Source organism: Pogoniulus pusillus, chromosome 3, assembly GCF_015220805.1.
Source record: "Pogoniulus pusillus isolate bPogPus1 chromosome 3, bPogPus1.pri, whole genome shotgun sequence".
Classification (NCBI taxonomy): domain Eukaryota; kingdom Metazoa; phylum Chordata; class Aves; order Piciformes; family Lybiidae; genus Pogoniulus; species Pogoniulus pusillus.
The window spans coordinates 35,989,044-36,004,024 of record NC_087266.1 but is presented as its reverse complement, the minus strand read 5'-3'; the positions used below and the strand labels follow the sequence as shown (position 1 = coordinate 36,004,024).

At 42.7% G+C, this 14,981-nt stretch overlaps 1 non-coding gene across 1 annotated transcript; it reads right to left on the bottom strand.

The window, feature by feature from the left end:
- Positions 1 to 9,864: 9,864 nt before the first annotated feature.
- LOC135174115 (small nucleolar RNA SNORA50) lies at positions 9,865 to 10,000 on the bottom strand. The gene has a single exon (XR_010301741.1). It is a non-coding gene; the product is annotated as a small nucleolar RNA SNORA50 (small nucleolar RNA).
- Positions 10,001 to 14,981: the final 4,981 nt, after the last annotated feature.

Sequence of the window (14,981 nt, the reverse complement as noted above, 5' to 3'; positions counted from 1 at the left end):
ATTATGATTACTTACATAATTATATGGGACAAAATGCATTTGGTAGCATAGCCAAAGATGGAACTTACCAAAAGGGTATCATTTGGAAGAGGGCAGTAAGGATAAAGCCCTTCAATTTGTCTCTGAGCTGTTGTTCAGTTATTGCCCTCCCTCTCCGCTGCGTGTTGCTGCCAGCAATCAGCCAAATGCAACAACCACCTTTGGATTGAAGCAGTGTCCTTTATTCCATGCGAGCACAAGCATAAAACCCATGCGAGACAAGTGTCAGCAGCACAAGTGCAACAAGTGCCAGCCACGTAACAAGCATCTCTGGTCTCTCTCACCCCACAGTGGCTCACTTTATACCACCATGTAAACAACATGTTAACATAATCCAGACCAGGTAGAGCCCAATCTTTAACATATTTCATGTACTGTTTTTCCCATGGGCCAGATATCCCACTCTCTCTCTTCCTCCACAGGAGACATCCTGAGGCTGTGGGAATGAAGGTCAAATGCTCTGTACAGAGCTCATTATTTTTCTCTCTTACATTTCTTCTTGGATTCCTACTGCACTGACATCACTAAGTGGATCTGTATGCTTATCAGCAGTTATAAGTTTTCTTATTTCCAATATCTTTCCTTCAAAAAGCCATATTGAAGCTGGTATTGTGATCTAGAATAAAATTTCTCCAGTTTTAAAGCAGTTTCATAACATCAGAATATTCTAGATCAAACAATACCATATCAAACTTGATGTTTTCTGAAAATGTCAACATACCAGTGTTGTCTGTCTAGACCTTCACCTAAAATATTAAGTATAGCATCAGCAATCACTAATAAATTCCCAGCACACAAATTATTCATGGTTTTGCACAGCCTTTGTCTAAAACAGTTTTTTCTTGTTCTGTACATTCCTCAGACACTCCTAATGAAGCTCAGGCAGAATGAAGCTCAAGATCAAGGTGACTGTATTGTGACCTTCCAGTATCTGAAGGGGGCCTACAAAAAAGCTAGGGTGGGACTTTTTAGGCTATCAGGGAGTGACAGGACTAGGGGCAATGGAGCAAAACTAGAGGTGAGGAGACTCAGACTGGACATGAGGAGGAAATTGTTCAGCATGAGAGTGGTGAGAGTCTGGAATGTGTTGCCCAGGGAGGTGGTTGAGGCCCCATCCCTGGAGCTGTTTAAGGCCAGGCTGGACGAGGCTGTGGTCAGCCTGATCTAGGGTAGGGTGTCCTGGGCATGTCAGGGGGTTGGAACTAGATAATCCCTGTGGTCCCTTCCAATCCTGACTGATTCTATATTCTATGATTCTATGAATTTACAGACAAAATCAGATGAGAATTAAAAAAAAAAATGAAAACCACAAGTAATCTAACGTGGTCCATTTTTAATAAAAGCCAATGTTGTGTTAATACTGCAACACTAAAAATAACAGCATTACAAAACCTGTGTTAAAATTGTGAGTGTTAATAACTTCTTTGACTGAAAGTAATCAGCAACTCTTCCAGCAGCTCCGCTGAGCATTGCTGGACTAGTGTTAAAATGTTTTGAAAATCATGTCCTTAGTATATGAATATTAATTGGCCCAACATTTTCACAGGTCCAAGATTTAAAAAAAAAAAAGAAAAAAGATAAGATAAAGCAGCATGGCATTTAAAAGTTATTTCCAATTATAGAAATCTGTCAAAGTATCACCTTTAAACATTCACTGTGACACGAGCATGAGCAACTAATTTGGTAAGACAACATTGTACATTTAAAAGGAAAGCTCCAGAATTATAATGGACAACTAAGACCCTTTAGCTACAACTAACCTACTGTCCACATGTCAGGTTCTATTTTTTTTTTGTTTGTTTGTTTCAAACTTGACTTTCACAGTTTGACACTGACTTACCTGGATGTCAAAGAAAATTAGACTAAATAAAGGACATATTCCTAAGCAATAGCAAATAGATCCTACTGTCTTAAAAAAAACCAAACCAACCAACCAAACAAACAAACAAACAAAAACCAACAAAAAAAGCCCAAAACAAATTGACTAATTATATAGAATCCAAAAAATATTTTTTCCTTATCATCCCAAAAGTAAACTGGTCAGAGCTGATGTTAAGATAAACTTTGAATCTTTACATATTGTCATGGAAGGCTAAAAAAGGCCTGATATGTGTCCTGGCTTGTCCAGGCATAATCTCTTGCTGCCCTCTTCCCTTTGCCTGACCAAAGAGTAATGTGAGAGAAGAACAAAAAGCCTAGAGACACTGCATCTGAGGACCCAGGGATTGCCCAGACATGTTTTGCTCCAGTGGCAAACAAGGTGCATACACTTGTTTATTCATGGCCTGTGCTTTCCCAAATACAGGTAAAGCAAGCCCCTGGCTTCACCTAAGATCATAGAATAATAGAATCACAGAATCAACCAAGTTGGAAGACACCTCCAAGATCATCCAGTCCAACCTAGCACCCAGACATGACCAAGGGTCCTCAAACTTTTTAAACAGGGGGCCGGTTCACTGTCCCTCAGACACTGTCAGGGGCCAGACCATAATTTGGTTCCAGCCCAGTAGTGTTGGGGGCCAGACTACAGTCTGGTTCCAGTCCAGTCCTGGTGGGTGCTTGGGGGCTGTGGAGGCCAGCGAGTGGATTAAGTGGCAGGAAGTGGCTGCTTGGTTCCCCCCCCCAGCCCCCATTGGGTGGGGGTTCTATAAATACCATCAAGATGGATTGAGGACCCTGTGAGGCCGTATCCAGCCCATGGGCTGTAGTTTGAGGACCCCTGAACCAGACCATGGCACTAAGTGCCTCATTCAGTCTTATTGGGAGAAATAAAGTAAATCCTAACAAAGCATGAAAGGAAAGTTTAGAACTTGCTAACAATTTGTAAATGGCTTGACAGTGGGAAAACACGAAATAACAAATGAGTCTTTCTATTAGTGAGTGTTTAGTCCATTTCTGGCGCTAAACTGTAGCACTTACTTTATCAATGACTCCCTTCCTCCCTCCCCCCATCCATCAGAGAAGAGGAATGAGGGAAAGTTCCATAATTTGAAAAGATTTACTGAAATAGTAAAATTAATAGCAATATCAATATAAGATATATACATTTATATTCAATCGATCAAAAGTACTGTCACAATATGCAGGAAGACAGGGGAGAAGAGGGTAAGAAGGGAGAAGCCCAAGCACAACATGTTCAACCATCTCCAGGAAAATAGGTCTGCACCACTTACAAAGATAAACAGCACAATACTGGACATCCCTTCCCTTGCTTCTTCTTTTCCAACTTTTATATGATGAATGTGGTATCATACAGTATGGAATATCATTTTGGTCAGTTAGGGTCAGCTGTTCCAGGTGTGTTCCCTCTCAGTCTTTTCACTGCTGGAGTGAGGTGACAAACATAAAAGGTTTAGACTCTGCTGTGTAAGCACTGCTCAGCAGTAACTAAAACATGCCTGTAGTATAAATACACTTCTCAGCAGATATCTGAAACAGTGCCCCATTTAAGCTGCTAGGAAGAAAACTAACTCTACCCTAGTCAAAACCAATACTGGAAAACTTCTGAAAGACTAATACACAAAGTCCTCAACTGTTCATATCTTTAAAGCAAGATAAATGCTCTTCTGAAATATAGATTTGAATATATTATTGAGATCTACATGGGAATAAATGGATAGAATTGTGGAGTTCAGTAGCAAGTGGAGTCCCTCAGGGATCAGTCCTGGGACCAGTCTTATTCAGCATCTTTGTCAATGCCATGAGCAGATGCATTGAGTGCACCCTCAGTAAGTTTGCTGACAATATGAAGCTGCGTGGTGCAGCAGACAGACTGGAGGGCAGGGATCCATATGCAGAGGGACTTGGACAGTCTTGAGAGTTGGGCACAAACCAACCTCATGAGGTTCAACAAGATCAAGTACAAGGTCCTGAATCTGGGTCAAGGCAATCCCAAGCACAAATCCAGGTTGGGCAGTGAGTTGCTGGAGAGCAGCCCTGAGGAGAGGGACTTGGGGGTGCTGGTGGATGAGAAGCTGAACGTGAGCCAGCAGTGTGCACTTGCACGGAGGATCAATCAGATCCTGGGCTGCATCAGAAGAAGTGTGGCCAGCAGGTGGAGGGAGGTGATTCTCTCCCTCTACTGTGCTCTGGCGAGAGCCCACCTCAAGTACTGCATCCAGTTCTGGAGCCCCCATTACAAGAAGGATGTGGAGATGCTGAAGCGCATCCAGAGGAGGGCCACTGAGTTGATCAGAGGGCTGGAGCAGCTCTGCTGTGAGGACAGATTGAAAGAGTTGGGGCTATTCAATCTGGAGAAGAGGAGGCTGCAAGGTGACCTTCTTGTGGCCTTTTAGTATCTTAAGGGGTCCTACAAAAAAGCTGGGGAGGGACTAGGGGGAATGGAGCAAAGCTGGAGATGGGTAGGTTCAGAGTGGACATGAGGAGGAAGTCCTTCAGCATGAGAGTGGTGAGAACCTGGAATGGGTTGCCCAGGGAGGTGGTTGAGGCCCCATCCCTGGAGGTGTTTAAGGCCAGACTGGATTAGGCTGTGGCCAGGCTGATCTGGGGTAGGGTGTCCCTGGGCATGGCAGGGGGGTTGGAACTAGATGATCCTTCTGATCCCTTCCAACCCTGACTGATTCTATGATTCTATATATTCCTGTGATACAAGGCCAAACTATTTTGATCCAATGGAATTTCTGGCCTTAAAATATATGGAACTGTGAAGGGCTGCCCGATAAACCATATGGTGATTTTTTTTTCCAATTCAGCCATTTATATATATATGTCTCAGTTCTAATTTAAATTCCCAGAGACTCAAATAAATTTGAGAGAAGCAATAACAACTTAGAGAGTGCCCTCCCCTCTTCCCCCTTCTTTCCCAAAAGAAAGGAATTTGATGTAGAGAGAGGAAAAGGTAAAGCTCACCCAAATAAATAAATCTCACTCAACTGGAAGTTAAAAAGAAAAGTTTAGCAATAAATTTAAAAGGTATCTGAGGTAGGGAAGTTACAAAGGTGTAGGGAAGGGAAAAACAAATGCAAAATGTGTAAATACAACCAGATTTTGATGGTAATGGCTTTGTCCACCTCGTGGGTGATGGCTACGTGGTAAAACAAAGAGAACCAGGAACAGGATGGTGATACTGGAAAGCAGGAAGGCAGGGAGCGCAGAGAGAGAGAAAACAGGAAGCCCCCCTGCTTTTATGTATCTTTAGACAGGGAGGGGGAGTGAGCTAACCATCACCTGGTAGTGTTCAGATCCACCCCTGGGGAGGGGTCAAGACCACCTGGGGTCAGGTTCAAGGTTACTCCCCCTGGAGAGTTAACTCTGTACAATATATAATAAATCTTCCAAGAACAGAAAGAATATACTACAGAGCCTTGTCTTTCCTTTTCTTTTGCACATTTGTGTCTGCTTTTGATGGCTAAAATCTGTATAGTTAGACAATTGTGCTGTCTTTGTATCTCTATTCATGAAAGACTAAAAGAAGGCTAATAAACACAGTCTCTCAGAACTAAAATTTATTGCTAAAAATTCAGAGGTAGCTACATCTATCAACTACCTCAAATCTGCTGAAATTTGTTGAGATTTATTTCTGTAAAACAAATGAGAAATACTGGTAGCAGACTGAGAGTATTGAAACTAATGAGGTAAGGAGAAATTTCTCCTCTTCAAAACTGTCATACTTATAATAGAAATGAAAATAACTTTGGATTATCTTTTTATAATTAAATATTCTCTTCCATGATTTGCAGCAGAACTGATTGAGGAAAGTATTCTGCTGCGCTGTTTATAACTTACAGTCAAGAGGGTCAGAGCTCACCTCAAAACATATATTCCTTGATAAGTGATCTTGGTCTTGCACAAGACATTTATGAACCAATGATCTTGCAGATATGCCATGTGTTACAATACAGCAGGTTATTTTGGCACAGAACATTGAAAACAGTCAGTTTTCAACACACCACCATAAAAATACATATCCTTATGGTGAATTTGAGGACATGTCTCTCACTTTCCCCTTAGTAAACAATATCTTATCTTAGAAGTTAGTAATATGAATCCATTACTTCTCCAAATCTGGTAAAGCTGTGCATTAGAAGTACCTTCATTACATGTTATGAGTATTTGTTTAAAACACTGTGGAAAATGTTTTTGTCATTAACCATAGACATCACCATAGTCCTTCACTTTGCAGAATCTTTGGTTCTGCAGTGTTAGACAATGTTCTACAATGTTCCAATTTTCTGAACCAGAATAGTAACAGTCAAAGACTAAAAAAAGAATTCACAGCACTTAAGTTTGTAATAGGAAGAATCGAATAAGAAAAAAAAGTCTCTTCATCTGTTGATTGTGTCTATCTTTCTTTTGTTGATAAAATCAGTACTGCTAGAGTTATTATTTGACTTCTGATATTTGCTACAAAATCTTCACTTCCATGTTCTTTTTCTTATCTGTGAACTAAATGATCCATAGGCTCAATCAATTTTCAGCACTGCTATTTCATCAAATTGATACAGTAAAGTGTGTTCCTCCTGAATTCCCCTCTTCTGATGCTTTTGCCTAGCCTTTTCTTACTCATGTGAACAGTATATAACACTCTTTTGCTTCTAACTGTGTCCAGTTCTGGACTTCTCAATTCGAGAGAGATGTTGAGATACTGGAATGTGTCCAGAGAAGGGCAACAAAGCTGGTGAGAGGCCTGGAACACAAACCCTATGAGGAGAGGCTGAGGGAGCTGAGGGTGTTTATCCTGGAGGAGGCTCAGGAGTGACCTCATTGCTGTCTACAACTACTTGAAGGGAGGCAGTAGCCAGATGGGGGTTGGTGTCTTCTGCCAGGCAACCAGCTACAGAACAAGGGAACACAGTCTCAAATTGTGCCAGGGGAGGTCTAAGCTGGATGTTAAGAGGAAGTTCTTGCCACTGTGATTTGGCATTGGAATGGGCTGCCCAGAGAGGTGGTGGAGTCGCTGTCCCTGGAGGTGTTCAAGCAAAGCCTGGATGAGGCATTTAATGCCATGGTCTAGGTGATTGGCCAGAGCTGGGTGCTAGGTCGGACTGGATGATCTTGGAGATCTCTTCCAACCTCGTCGATTGTATGATTCAATTGAGGAAGACAAATAAAATTACCTTTCAAACTTAGGACAACTAGTTATGGATGCCCAACAGTTAAGCAACAGTTTTGTACATTTCAGACAAATGAGGATAAATTCTCTGTTTCTGCAATACCAAAACTTTTTTTTCATTCTCTTTTTCAAGTACTTCCTCTGCCTATGTAGGAAATGCATTAGAAAAAACTTCAATTATGTCCTTGCAAAGATGAAAATTGAGGAGGAAACAAGTATTTAGCCTAAACCAAAAGAAAATAAAACCTTTAAACTTCTTTTAAAGTTCATTTCTTAGGCTAAAAAATATGAGGATATGACAGATCTGCTGCCACTGGGTTAAATTAAAACTCCTATAAATTACATCACCTGGCTACACTTGTCTCCCACATCCTTATATTGAATGAAGAGTCATTAGAGAATGTCAGCTTGACATGAATTTTACATGAATGAATTCTCCACTAGTTAATTGCAAGTAGAATCTTCTTCTTTATATTTCCTGAGCAATAAAGAAATATGTTACCCTGGCTACACAGAAGCAGCATAATAAACTTAGCACATCTAGAAGCTCATCCCAGCCTAGTCAGTCTTCTAGTATGACTGCTAAGAGAGACAGAGATTAACAAGGAGAAAGAAGTGTTCTGAGAGACATCCTCATGGATTACATTGCCCACTGATCAAAATCAAACACTCTCAAAGGAATATTTGAACCTTTGTAAACTGGAAAATTCCTATGACTATGTCTCCCATACTGAAGCAATAGCAAGGGAAATTTTGCTACTTGAGGATTGTTGCCAACATACATTATGATGAAATAAAAGTGAGGACGTTGCTGTCATAGTTGGCCATATGAGCTAGAGGACAAAGAATTTATCAGAGTTTGTATTTGTTTGTAACTACCACTTAAAGTGCTACAGTGTAAAGACCTTATTTTATCAGTGAGGTTCAGAGAAATGAAAATTAGAAATATTCCTCTTGCTAAGACATGTGTTACAACGATTTTCAGGGAGTTTACATGGCAATATAACCCTTACAAGTAATTTAGAAATACTTTTGAGATATTTCCTATTTTGACTCATTAGTATTCAGAAGAAGTTTTTCTCTGATTAATCCTTGATGTAGGAAGTTAAGAAATTAAATATTAATACTATCCAGGGACATAGTACAACTGCAATTCATTTTTCCTAATTAGAAACTTAACTATTTTGTATAACAAGCTGCATTTTCCTTACATGAGCTGGATTGCAAAAAATGGCCACAAGAAGACCGTTGGTATCACAGAATCCTAGAATGCTTTGGATTGAAACGTATCTTAAAGATCATCTAGTTCCAGTCATACTTCTACTAGATCAGGCTGCTTAAAACCCCATCCAGCCTGGCCTCCAACACTCCCAGAGAGGGGGCATCCCTGGGGAATCTGTTCTTGTGCCTCCTCACACTCATAGTAAATATTTTTTTTCTGTTTAAAGGCATTTTACCTTGTCCTGCCATTGTATGTCTTTGTGAAAATCCATCTCCAGCTTTCTTGCAAGCTCCCTTCAGGTTCTGGAAGGCTGCTATAAGGTCTTCATGCAGCCTTCCCCTCTCCAGGCTAAACAATCCCAATTCTCTCAGTCTATCTTTATAGGAGAGGGGCTCTAGCCCTCATCTTCATAGACGTCTTCTGGACTTTCTTCAATAGATCCATGTCTTTCTTATGTTGAGGGCCTCAGAGCTGAATGCAGTGCTCCAAGTGGGGTCTCATGAGAGTGGAGTAGAGGGGCAAAATCACCTCTCTTGATCTGATGGTCACATATTCTGAGCTGCAAGCATACACTGATGGCTCATGTTGAGCTTTCTGTCAACCAGCATCCTTTCTCTATCCAGTTATTATTTGTGCTTGGGACTGCCTCAACCCAGGTGCAGAACCTTGCATTCAGCCTTGCTGAACTTCTTGATATTTGCATAGGCTGACCTTTCAAGCCTATCGAGATCCCTTTGGATAGCATTAATTCCCCTTGGAGTCTTAAACACATCACATAGTTTGGTGTCATCAACAAACTTGCTTAAAGTGCAGGTCTTCTCACTGTCCATGTTGCTGACAAAGATGTTAAACAACAATACAATCCCTAGAGGAGTGCTACTAGTCAGTGCTCTCTACTCAGACATTAAGCCATTGACTGCAACTCTTTAAGTGCAAAGATCCAGGTAATTCCTTATCCACCAATTGGTCTATCTGTCAAATCCATGCCTCTCAAATTTAGAGACAAGGATATAAAGTGGGATGATGTCTAATGCTTTGCATAAGTCCAGGTAGGTAACATCAGCTGCTCTTCTCTTATCCACCAGTACTGTAACTCTAGTGTAGAAGTCCACCAAGTTTGGCAGACATGAAATCATGTTGACTGCTACCAATCACCTCCTAATTTTCCATATGCCTTACCACAATTTCTGGGAAGATTTGTTTCCAGATCTTACCACGCACAGAGGCAAGACTGCTGCCCTGCAGCTCTTTGAGTCTTCCTTTTTTTGCCTCTTTGAACATTCATAGATATATAGATACATAGAATGATTAGGGTTGGAAGTGACCTCAAAAATCATCTAGTTCCAACCCCATCTTCCACTAGACCAGGTTGCTTATCCAACCTGGCCTTGAACACATTCAGTAAGGGGGCGTCCATACCCTTCATGGGCAACCTATTCCAGTGTCTCACCATTTTCACAGTAAAGAATTTCTTTCTATTATCCAGCCTAAATGTCTCCTCCTGATGATGTTGAGGGGCAGGGAGCAACTGAAATGTATCTTGTTTTTTTTAAACAGCTGTTCAGTTGAGAGCTGAAGAGTTAGTTATAACAAGTCCTTACTCTCCAACACTACTGCTTGTCCCATAAAGTTACAAACACAACATGTCAGGTTCAAAGGCAGAGCTGAAGTCCCCAGATTTAGTCAGTTTTATCATTTCAAGATAAATTCTCAGTTATTTTGAACTAACCACATCTCTTCAGTGCCCCCATCCTGCTCCATTTTACTTTTTACAGACACTTGTGAAGTGAAAGACTTCTGAACTCCAACCCCTAGGTGTAATTCTATAGTGCACAGCTCTTGTGGCATGAAAACAATGAATTACAGAAGCTAGATGATCTCTGACTCACTAGTGCTGAAAGATCTGTAGCAACACAGTGGAACTAATGCAAAATCAACACCATTTCCTGTCAGTGGGAGCTACATTGGCCACAACTTCTCAAATATGATGGATAGTGGCTTAGCTGACAAGTCCCTCAGGACTTGCTAATGCATCTCTTCAGGTCCCATGAACTTGAACCTGAACTGAAACCACTTCAGGTTTCAGAGATTGTCTTGAACTTCATCTTTCCAGTCTTTGCCTTTGCCTTTTTCAACTTGGGCAGTGTGTCTGGAGTGCTTGCCACTGAAGACAGAGGCAAAGAATTAATTTAGTAGTTCATCCTTCTCCATCTCACAGATAAGATCTCCTGCTTCCTTCTGGAGAGAAATTACATTTTTTCTGATCTTCCTTTTATCACTGTGGTATGTATGGAATCTTTTCCTGTTATCCTTAATGCTCCTGGCCATATTTTTTTTCTATTAGTGCTATATCTTCCCTCTTCTGGTCTCTGGCTGCTTGGATACTTCCTCTGTATTCCTCCCAGTCTACATGTCCTTGATTCCACTCTCCGTAGGCCTCTTTTTGTGCATTTGAGTTTGTTCAGGAGCTCCTTGTTCATCCATACAGGCCCATTGGCACCTTTGCCTGACCTCCTTTTTGTCAGGAGTGCGTCACTCCTGAACTTAAAGGAGATGATCCTTGAATATAAAGCACATTTCTTGGGTCCCTTTTACCTCCAGGGTTGTATCCCATGGTACTCTGGCAAGCAGATCTCTGAAGAGACCAAAGTTTGCTATTCTGAAAACCAGAGTCATATGCTCACCAGCACCTCCTCTTTGGTGAGAACAATGTTCAGTGTAAGATCTCTCCTTGTTGGCTTCTCTGTTACTTGGACCAGAAATTATTATAGATGTGTGTCAACATAGTTGGGAGAATTGTTTGGGACACAGGGAGTGTGGCCTTGTCCCCCTGGGGTCAACTGAGGGGCCTTGGGACCCAGGAGACTCCCTGGTGAGATTTTGGGACCCTCAGGACTCCCTGGTGGTAGGATCCACAGAGACAAAATTTGGAGCCCTGAAGATTACATCAAGCATGAACTCCACTGCCAAGGTAGGGTGAGTAGCTATTTTTAGCAGCCATGTGAAACTACAAAAGGCTTCACAGTATGGCAGATGATTGTCATCAGCTGGGGGCAGGGAGGTCACCTGCCCGGGAAGGATCAACTGATCCTTCAGAAGACTGCCACTGCTTGTGCATGCATCTGCCTTAAGGAGCAACTGCTAGGGAAAAGATGCTGCTAGAGTGAGAGCTGCTGCTGTAGTGCAGCTGTTGGGGAGCCATCTATGAAGGAGCCTTGTGCAAAGAATCAGTTGCTGAGAAGTTCTCTGCTAGAGCCTGGGATTGTTGAGGACTCCTGTCCTGCCTGCGGTCTTGCCTGACATGGAGAGAGAAAGGGAGCTACTGTCCTGCCTAGTGCCTGCTCTCTGCCCTCGTTTGTGTCATCCCTGCTCGTGTAAGCATGACACATGCTCCTTATAGAATCATAGAATCACAGAATCAGCCAGGTTGGAAGAGATCTCTAAGATTATCCAGTGCAACCTAACACCCATCCCTGGCCAATCAACCAGACCATGGCACTAAGTGCCTCAGTCAGTCTTTTCTTGAACACTTCCAGGGACTGCGACTCCACCAACAGTCTGGGCAGCCCATTCCAATGCCAATCACTCTCTCTGGCAACAACTTCCTCCTAACATCCAGCCTAGACCTCCTCTGGAACAACTTGTGATTGTGTCCCTCTATAGATCAGACCACTGTGATATTTATAACTGTTGCCTGTTAAATAAATTGGTTTGGCACTTGAATCCATGTGAGTCTAAATTTTGCTCCCGAGAATGCTAAGTTAGTCATATAAAATGTCCAATTGGGCATCACGCAGGAGCTAAGCTCAGATGCCCCCAGCCCCTCTGATATATGAGGACGAACTGGAATGCAAGAGAGTTTAACTTCCACCAAATTACCCACTGTTGGACCGTGACACTCACCAGCCCATTTCAGGGACCTGCTGGGTTGCTTATTTCCTCTCCAACAGACATCAACGCTTGAAGTCCATCATGAGGTTCAGGGCTTGTGAATGTGAGGCTGCTCCTATCTGTCCACAGAGGGCCTCAGCCAGCCTTCTCAGTCAAGTGGCCTATGCAGTTCTTCACTGTAATGTCCTCTGTCCTTGCCTTCTCTAATCCTGACTCACCAGCTCTTGGTCAGCTCTTCATTATTCCCCATGTGGAGATCCATACACTTCAGCTGGTTATTGACACAGAGAACAATATCTCCTCCTTCTCTCCCTTGCCTGTCCCTCCTAAAGAGTCAGTATCTTTCCATTGCAACACTCTAGTTACAGAAGCCATCCCACCATGTCTCTGTGATGCCAATGTGATAATGCTGCAGCTATGTGCACATCTCTAACCCTTCTCGTTTATTCTCCATGGTACATGTATTTGCATAGAGACGTTTATATTAGGCCTCCTCTTAAGTGGACCTGCTGGCTGGAGTGACAGGAGTACTGGAATTCCTTTGTGGTGCTCTTTTGGTGCTCTCTAAGTTCTGGGCATCTGTTGCTGGCATTAGCGTCAAACCAATTGGATGCATTGAGTTTCTTGTTGCCTGGCAACTTTAGTTTAGAGCCCTCTTCAGCAGTTTGGCAAGCCTACAGTCAAAGATGCTCTTCATGTTCTCTAACAGATGGGCCCCATCAGCCACTATTACACTGGGTTTCTCAAAGCAAGCCCCATGATCTAAGAAGCTAAATCCCTGGATGTGGCACCAATCCCATAACCGATTGTTGATTCACTAAATTCAACTGGCCCTTTCAAATTCCTTCCCTTTGATGAAGAGGATTGATGAAATACTACCTGCACTCCAGAGTCCCTTACTGCTGCTCCCAGGGCTCTTGACACTCTCCAAACTACTCCTGGTTGTATGACTGATTCCCACATGACAAAACAGCAGCAGATATTGGACTGTATGACACTTGGCACTCTTAAAATGACATAGCTGGTATGAGCCCCTAGTAATCAACACATCTGTCCAGAGAGTACATCGGGTTGGCAGATGGGTGACCTCCATACTTCCTAGACAAGAGTCAGCTAACTGCTGTTACCTGTCACCTTAGTCATGCTGATCGCTATACGAGGAGCAGACTGAGCTGCCTTACTCTGCTCCAGGGTCTCCCCTGATGTGATGGGTCTCCTCAGTGTGCAGAGTAGTAAAGTGGTTTTTCAAGGGCAGTTAAGGCTTCTGAGGAAGTGTCTACTTCCTGCAGGTCCTTGCTGCAAGCTTCCATTCTTATGTGTTATTTCCTCCTTTCCATTCTGTTTGGATTTCTGAGGGTGTTTTTGGCTGGCTGTGGCTCCACTTCAGAATGCACTTTGAAACAGCTATGTAACTTCTTCTCAGGCTCCTTGATTTTGCTCACCCTTCTCACCATATCCTGCAGCTCAGCCACTTACTGCAGGAAGTCCCCTACTTGGGTGCATCTTTTGCAGTCAAGTCTGCTGCCCTGTCTGCCCTAGGGGAAAAGTTCAGGTGCTTCCTGCAGCCTTTGGTCTGCATTGCAGCCTTTCCCTTTAGCAACTCCATTTCAGTGGAGGCATTAGCCACTACTGGGGTAGATAGTGAAGGCTCTCCAGTCAGAGCTGCTATATTTGCTCTCAGACAAGCACCCACCATTCTGCCTTGAGAGTTGCATAGGATGAGTGTGCTTATCATGAGCAGATGGTCTGGGTACATTTCAGAAGTGCAGGGAACAAATTCTAAGACTAAGATTCCAATTCTTGATGGTAAAATCTAGCATCTATAAGGTAAAGACATGAATGGAGCTGCATTACTTCATAGTGCAAAAATAAATGGCACTTTATTTTATGTGGAAACAGATTTTTTCTCAAGAAGCATTAGTCACTGAATATTGATATGAACCCTTGTGATGGTTTGGGGGTTACCCCGCCCCCCCACACTTTTGAATTTGCCCCAGCTAACTCAGACGGACCCTGGGAATATAGATGAAGCAATTTATTTACAGCTAGCAGAATTTACAAGCAGCTATTTACAATATATACACTTATATACAATTATATACAGAAATATACAAAGGATAAACAATACAAAAGCACAACTCCCCTCCCAGAAACCTGAGTCCCCAGGAGGGGCTCTCAAACCACCCCAACACCTCCCCCCGGCCCTCTCAACCTTACCCCAGTTCTCAGGAAGAAGAGAGGCGCAGCCAAGAGGTTAGGGAGCAAGGTTAATAGGAGCAAGGTTACTGAGGTGTGACCAGGTCTAAGGCAAAAGCAAGAGTGAGAAACAAAATGGAGAAAAAGTCTTTCTTCTTCCCAGAGTTCTCAGCGAGACTGTGAGAGAAGTTGACATCAATTGTTTTCATTTCACTGCCCGTTATCTAGTTCTGTTACCAAAACATTCCAGCTTGCTTCAAACTAGCACAACCCTGCATTATATCGTTATAACACAAAATGAACAGAATCATAGAACCATAGAATGGTTTAGGTTGGAAGGAACCTCAAGGATCATCCAGCTCCAATCCCCCGCTGTAGGCAGGGACACCTCCCACTAGAGCAGGTTGCTCAAGGCCTCATCCAACCTGGCCTTAAACACCTCCAGGGAAGAAGCAGCCACAACCTCCATGAGCAACCCGTTCCAGTGTCTCACCACCCTCACTGGAATGAACTTCCTCCTAACATCCAGTCTAAATCTCCCCTCTGCCAGTTTAAACCCAT